Genomic DNA, 8,169 nt, shown 5'->3' on the forward strand with positions numbered 1-8,169 from the left:
AGTTCGATATAGAAACACGAAAAGTGTGCAAGGTGATGTGAAAAATATTGTTTGACTCCTTAAAGTATATGTTTAATCACAATTGAAGAAGATTTAAAGTTGTGTTTTGGTCAAATGATGACGAAATACAAGTTTGGTATGGTTATAAGGTAATTAGAGAGTTATGAAGAAATAGATGGATTTATGATATAGAGTGATGAGATGGATGTTACTGTCAACGTGATGAGTGACATTATATGGAATTTTAGAAAGGTCAAAGGAAAAATGCATAATCGAATGAGAGAAAAGACAACAATGGATTGGTATTACTGGTTATTGTTTATATGATAAGCAACAGAAGATGAATGTATAAACGAAAAAGATAGTTGGAAAACTAAAGGATTGAAAAGTAAGTTTCTGATGATGACAAGAAAGAATAAGTCAGGGAAGCAACATAAGAACATTAGAAGATATGTTCCTATTAAGATGTGCAGTGAAAATTCGAGGACGAATTTTCTTATAAGGAGGGGAGATTTGTAACATCCCAAACTACGGGTTAGTGACCAAATTGTAAAATTTCAGAATTTGATGATAAAAGTAGAATACTTGAATAGTTCAATGATTTATTTGAGGATATTTCCTGAAAGTTTTAGTAATTATCCAATGAATTAAAGGGCAAATGGTCAATTGACATTAAAGATATTTTTATCCCCTTTAATAGGAGATAAAAACGTGGGAGATGAATGCATTTTATCTTCTTCTTCATTTCTTCTTCTTCTCCAACCATGGAAGACTAAGCAAAGGTGAGTTTTCTCTTGAGCTGATTATGTGCTGAAATTTAAGTTTAGTTTTGATTATTAGATGCTAAGTAAGATTAAGGAAAGATTTATTTGCTTTAAAACAACAAAATGAAGAGTTTATGAGGATTTAAAGATTGGAAGTTTTTGAATGAAATATCGAAATAAAGTTTATATTGAGAATTAGAAGTTGAATTTGACTTGTCATCAAGTCAATTAAGGGATAGGAAGTGTTAGAATAGGAATTTGAACATGTTGCAAAACTAGTATAATTTTTGCAATTGCATAGGAATGACTAGATTTGAAGTTAAAGAAGTGATTAGTGAATAGAAATAAGTTTAAGTATGTGTATTAAAGTTAGGAGTATTAAAAGAAGTGAAATAGGATGGTTTAAGCTAAAATAAGGTGATTTTCGAGCTCAAAATGGGATTTCTGGGCTAGGGGAATCGGTACCCATTCAAGGGGAATCGATTCCCCCTCAAACGAATATGAATTCCAGAATGCTAGAGGGGAATCGATACCCCCAGGGGGGGAACCGAATCCCCCATAATGAAAAAAGAAAGAAAGAAGAGAGACTAAACTATTAATCCCTTAAATTGGTAGGGTATTAGAGGTTAATTTCAAGACTTGGGCATCTGATAATCATCTTGAAAATTATGTTTATGTAGATATTAAACGTGACTTTGCTTCAAAGTAATCGACGGGTTAGAATTGATTCAATTCAAACAAGGCTAAGGTGAGTGCATATTAGTATTATATGATGTTAAATGGAAATAAGACTTGCGACAAGTCTATTTCCATAGTAAAATGCATGAATTCATAAATAGAAGTATTTATGTGTATGATTTATATGTGTTGACATGTTATTGTATATATGTATTATATGGTTGATGTGAATATGTGATTATGAATAGGTGGAAAGGAAACAAATGATGATATAAGAATCTATTATAAAATATATGATATGAAAACATGATAGTGAGCTATGTGAAAGCACTATGAGATATATGAGTTATATGGAAAATATATGCGAACAAGATATGACATCTATGTTTATATGGAACAATGCAAGGTGATATAAGCTATGTGAGATATGAATATAAAATCATATGAGAAGTGAAAAGGATTACATGAAAATAGACTAAGTGATTACATGTATATGTGAAAGAAGCTATGAGCTTATATGAATATGTGATATGAATGAAGCTATATGATATGATCTATGCGATTACATGCACATATGATATATGTTATATGAAATGACATATGAATAGACAATACGTGATACATGTGGTATGTGAAAGAAGAGAAATGACAAGTAATGTGAACTGTTAAATGATAATGCCCATGTTATGTGATATGAGAGCTAGGGGTATAGTTGGCATGCCAAGAGTCGAGGGTTTACCTATGTTCTACGGAACATATGGACAGTTTTACCTATGTCTTTCGAGACATATGGACAGTATACCTATGTTCTAAGGAACATATGGACAGTTTACCGAGGATCTTTATGACCTCTGGACAGTTACCGAGGATCTTTATGACCTCTGGATAGTTACAGGGGTCTGTGTGACCTCTGGATAGGTCCTTCGGGACATTTATATGAGCTGTGGTGATAGCATAGTGGTGCACAACCTCAATAGACTCACATATCTACAGTTCTCACAGGTGCACATGGGCTAATAAGAGATAACATGGAATGTAATGTATAAGATATATGTGATGTATATACTTAGGGTGATATGTCATGTGTTGCTTGAATTATAAGGATGTTGATAAAGATAATAATATACACGGGCAATGCAATTGGAAGACAAATGAAAAGTGAAAGTAATACAAGAAGATATGTTGCGTGTGTGTATGACATGATTATATATATATTGTTATCATGCAATAGATATATGCATATTGAGATGTCATGATTCAATGGTATGAATGCACGTTCATGAATTTATTGTTATATGTTTAATTATTGCCTCACTAAGTCAACGACTTAGCGTGTGATTGTTTCACACGTAGGTTTCGAGAAGAATAAAGAGTAATGCGGAGCAAGACAGGTCAGTTCTCCTTACCAAATGTCAGATCAGAAAATGTATGTACTGTTTACAGAGTGTAGTTGGCATGTAGTCTAAAGATATAAATGGTATGAACTCTGATATCTATTGTAAACGTTTTGAAGTAATTTAAATGTTATCAAAGTTTTAAATTACTCACTATTTTATACGAATAAATGTTTGAACAGTCAATGTGACACTTCGGACTCGTATCCGGGCGGATACGGGTTGGGGGTGTTACATTAAATGTAAGGGGAAATTACGCATTTAGTATCTAAACTATTAGTTTTTATCTTAAACTTTTAATTTTTTCAAAACCATATTTAAAGTTTAATTTTTGTTTCATTTTAGTATCTCATTCAAAGTTTAACGTTAAGTTTTGAAAAAAATTTGAAAGTCTAGGAACTAAAATGGACCAAAATTGATAGTTTAGGTACTAAACGCTTTAAATTTTTAACAACCGCGTATCAAAATGAAACAAAAGTAAATGTTAAATATGGTTTTGAAAAAATTAAAAGTTTAGGTACTAAAATAAACCAAAACTAGTAACTTTAGGTTTGCACATTCAAGCTTATTGTCATGACTTTATACTGGATAAAACTGGTCTTTTTCCTTTAGCTCTTAATTCCATACCATGTTCTATCAATATGGCAATTGGAAATAGAAAAACCTAGTTCGTTGGGACTGCATATGCTGTTAGATTAGCTCAAGTATATTTGCCGACAAATAAGTTGCCTTTATCAATTGCTTGGGAGTCGTTTTGATAGTATTCCCCTGCACCATTTTGTTGTAGCGAAATCCGGTGTTGAGCCTTCAGCTTGTGTGGAACTTGCAAAACATGTTAGTCTGAATTGCCCGAACCTTCAATTTTGTGGATTAATGACAATTGAGATGCCTGATTATACATCAACACCTGAGAATTTCAAGGTGGTTGAACTTCTTACCATGTTTTACATGTACTTTTCAATCGTTTCATTGTTTTTCTTACGACATTTCTTTGATATAGCCAGACATTAGCAAATTGCCGAAGTGAGGTCTGCAAGGCTCTTGGAATACCAGAAGAACAATGTGAACTATCAATGGGAATGTCTAGTGGCTTTGAGCTTGCTGAAAGGATTATTTTCATTTTACCATCTAGGAAAGGAAAATATTGGAGTTGTAACAAATTGGCTTTCTTTAAACTTTAGCACTAAAACATTGTGCTATGTTTGTGCCTTTGCCACATGTGCACAAAGTCATGCTATGTTAGTTGAACTCGGGTGCGTGTCAGATATGAGTATATTTAATTTTGCCTGTACCTAGAAGGAAGAAGAGTTGAACTAAAAGGGAGCTACATAATATATATAGCCTTTGTTTTTCTGATGGATTTTGCCATTGTCCTTGCAGATTGAAATGGGCAGTAGCAATATGAGAGTTGGATCAACCATCTTTGGGGAAAGGGAATATCCAAAGAAAAAAATGAAAAAGTCCAGTTGTTAAACGAGGTGTGCACATACAACACAAGCTTGGTTGATATGGTTAGATCCGAGAGAAAAAGAAATAGTGATTGATATTAGAATCCATGCAACTTGTTTATTCTATCCAAATAATGCTAATAAAAATGTAATAGTTTGATCTGAAATTCTAGTCTTAACCTAAACTCTAGTTTTAAATTATTTCCCAAGGAAATAAGAGGGAAATTCAATTGAACGACTAATGTTGTGTTGATGCCATAAAAAATAAGTTGGGTAATAATGATTGTGGCATCTTATAAAGGAATGTTTGTGTTGATTCTTTCTGTAACTGTTATGATCACATATTTAAAAAAATGTGGTAAGTTAATTAATGCGATAATGATTTGATACAATTTAATATAGTTTATTTAGATAAAAACTTTGCTTAGAAGGATGTTAGCTTCTATCCTTTATGTCAAGAATGCTCGAGTTTTAGTCAATCCAATTTCGTTTAGTAGGATAACCAGTGATTGGTCTGAATTATATATGGTCAGAAAGAGTCGTTGTGACTGTTCATGTGTTCTGCAGTTCTTCATGACCAAGCCTTATGCTTGTGATCCTTCCAGCCTTCCAAAATACCCTCCTTGCAAGGAAATGGATGCTAAGCTACGGGATGAAGAAGCTAGAAGGTACATGATATTTAATATCATTAAATTCTGATTCACATTCTAAGCCAATTTGAACATTGGTTTTGTTTCAAAATTTCATTTGGCATAAATCTATTTTACTCCGCATATGTTCATGAATCTGATAGCTCTTCCCCACCTTTCTCTTTGTAACTGAGACGAGATGAGCTTCATGGTTGTAGATTGCGAGCTGGGGGAAGAGCTAATGCAGATGAAGTGAAGAAAGCTCGTGCATGGGATCGAGCTGAGCGGCCAATTCCTGCTCCAGATGCAAAATGCTGAGCTTCAAGCTAACCTTGATGTATGTCATAGATCCACTCTATTCCCTCTAGACCTTGTACTTTTATGATATTTTGTACTAGAGATGGTGCTGAAACAAAGGACCGATTACTGATTTAGTGGAATTGTTTGGTTGAAACAGAGACGACGATTAATAATACACGCGAATGCGAAGAGCAAGAGCGAGAAATTTCCACCTCCACACCAGGATGGAAGTCTTGGTTATCCTCTGGGGTCTGCACATTGTTTTTTTTTTTTTTTTTTTGAATTGTGAGAAGCTTATCTAATGTTGTATATCTGTTATTGGAAAACTCCAATTAGATGTAGTGTTTCTTCTTTATAAAAAAATAAATAAATTTCCCTTCTTTATATATAATGTTTCTCAAGGCTTTCTTGGGTAGAAGTTACTATTTTCTGTGTGCTCAAAACTTGTGTTTTCTTTTTCATGAAGTTTAATTTATTATTATGGATTTCAAGTTTTTGTTATGGATTTCAAGTTTGTTGTTATGGATGTCAAGTTTATTAGATAATGCTACAAGTTAAATTTGGGTAACAAAAGAGTAGAAAATAACATTTGCAAATAGGTCTGTAAATGAACTGAACGTTCAGCGAACCGTTCATAAACTGTGCTGCGGGAAGTTTGTTTATGTGCGTTTATTTATTAAATGAACGAACATGAACAAGATTTTGCGTTCGTTTAATTAAATGAACAAACATGAACAAAGGGCTCGTTCCTTCATTCACGTTCGTGAACGTTCGATTATATGTTCATTCATTTATGTTCATTCATTTATGTTCGTCCATTTATGTTCGAACAAAGGGTAAGTTGAATATGTTACAAAGATTATTGAAGTTCTTTGGATTTCAAGAAAATTGTTTTGTTGAATAAATTAACTTTAAGACTTTATTATGTTCATATAGCTTATTTATGATTTATGTATGTTTTTGTCGTATTCGTACAAATTAACTCTAAAGTTGCAGGTTATATTAATGAATTTTAAATTTTTATTCTTGTTGTTTACTTTTTTTTGCATTCGTTTGTTGTGTTCGAATAAGTTTTTTTTTTGTTTGTGTTGTTCGTTTATGTTCATTTATTGTGTTCGTTTATGTTCGTTCGTTCGTGTTCGTTTATTTATTAAATGAACGAACATGAACAAGATATATTTCTTAATGAACGAACATGAACAAAAAAAATTTTGTTCGTTTATGTTCGTGTTCGTTTATGTTCGTTTATTTATTAAATGAAAGAATATTAACATACCACCGTTCGTGTGCGTTCGGTTCGTTTACAGGCCTATTTGCAAAACTAGTTTTGATTTGCGGCGTTTATATAAAAAAATGCCACTAAATACATAGTCAATACCGGCATTTTTCGTTCTAGATCTTTTGCAGCGTTTTTACAGAAAACGCCACTATATACGTAGTCAATAGTAGCGTTTTACATTCACAAACGTCACTATATGTCAAAACATTTAGCGGTGCTTTTGGGACAAAAAGCCATAAAAGAAAAGATAAATTGCGGTGTTTGCAAAAAAAGTCACCAAAAACATAGCCTTCAGTGGCGCTTTTTGCGGCATTTGTTTTTGCGCCACAAAGGTTTTTAGCGGCGCTTAAAAATGCCGCTATACGTATAACTTTAGAAGAGGTCGAATGCAAAGCCATGAGGTGGGAAATTGATTGGAATATTATTTTATACATTCCGGTAGTAAGTAAAAGGGAAATGCCTGGACCAACCTGTAATACAAAATTCATCGGATGCTACAAACTCAAGCGCAAGGTTTTTTTCTCTATTAATGCATCTTCAATTTCATATGCTAATTAGAATATGATTTTGCATGCAGGTTAGGAAACATATGACATCCAATGATCACTGTAAAATTGATGAAGATGTTTGGAAGAATTCTACGGTTATAACATTCTGCAGGTATGCATTCTTTTTAAATTTTTAACCCCCAATAATTCTTCTTCATCCATAATCATCTTATCTTTTAAGTTGCCATTGCTTATTATCATTTGAAAACAGCTATGTGGATGATAGTAGCAATAAATATATACACATATTCTAAATGAAGTAATTTTCGCAACAGAATGAACGTAACAACATGAAATTAAGTTTTACACGATACAGGCATAACAAGCTCCAAAGGTGTTTTTACATGTTCAAGAAATTAAAACTGTCTGCAGCAGCAATTACCAAACTGCTCACCACTTGCACAGGATCAATCCTCAGCTTCACTTGTTCAATATGTATCTGCTATAAAAATTTGAGCCAAAGAATGGTTAAAATTCACACAACCCTTTAAGCAAAGCCATAGGGTTGTCACAAAACCAGTGAAAATTTAAGGTAAGCTCATCAACAGTTTGCTTTGTAAAGGGAAGAAAGAGAGATAAACGGTACATACCTAATTATCAAAAAAGCGGGATCGACATCTTCGATAACTGTGCAAACCATGAACAAAAAATGGATAAATTTTGAGGGAAAGCAAGGTCATGAAACTAGTAATTGGATTCATGTTTATTCTAATAAACATGTTGGGATTTGCGGAAGCTCGAATCGACAACCGAAAGGGTTCGCCAAAAGGGGTCAGGTCGGAGATTGAAAGATAGAAAATTGCACAGTGATTTATAGTGGTTCAACTTCTCAACCAAATCTACATCCACTACCTTAGCTCATCACCAAGGATTTTCCAACAAATTCACTAATTTGTTCTCTCTTTTTTACAGGAAAAAGAGATAACTTTTACAAACTCCCTAGTTTTTCACGGGCTAAACTAGAACTTTTCCCTAGCTTTTAACAGGCTAAGCTAGAACCAAAACCCCTTTATAATGAAAGAAAATGTAAACAAGAAAACCAATCTAAGGTAGGTGTTTACAATAATTAAGCTCACAAGAACAAAATATTTACAAGAGAAATATGAAATAAGATTGAAAAACTCTTCTT

The 8,169-nt window shown here is 33.0% G+C and overlaps 2 long non-coding RNA genes across 2 annotated transcripts; both read left to right on the top strand.

The window, feature by feature from the left end:
* Positions 1 to 3,598: 3,598 nt before the first annotated feature.
* LOC120173543 lies at positions 3,599 to 3,968 on the top strand. Its single transcript, XR_005521075.1, has 2 exons — positions 3,599 to 3,757; positions 3,841 to 3,968. It is a non-coding gene; the product is annotated as an uncharacterized LOC120173543 (long non-coding RNA).
* A 777-nt stretch (positions 3,969 to 4,745) lies between these two features.
* On the top strand, positions 4,746 to 5,472 carry LOC120173524. Its single transcript, XR_005521071.1, has 3 exons — positions 4,746 to 4,952; positions 5,132 to 5,250; positions 5,371 to 5,472. It is a non-coding gene; the product is annotated as an uncharacterized LOC120173524 (long non-coding RNA).
* The last annotated feature ends 2,697 nt before the right edge of the window (positions 5,473 to 8,169 follow it).

Source organism: Hibiscus syriacus, unplaced genomic scaffold (genome assembly GCF_006381635.1).
Source record: "Hibiscus syriacus cultivar Baekdansim isolate YM2019G1 unplaced genomic scaffold, ASM638163v2 tig00111954_pilon, whole genome shotgun sequence".
Taxonomy (NCBI): Eukaryota; Viridiplantae; Streptophyta; class Magnoliopsida; order Malvales; family Malvaceae; genus Hibiscus; species Hibiscus syriacus.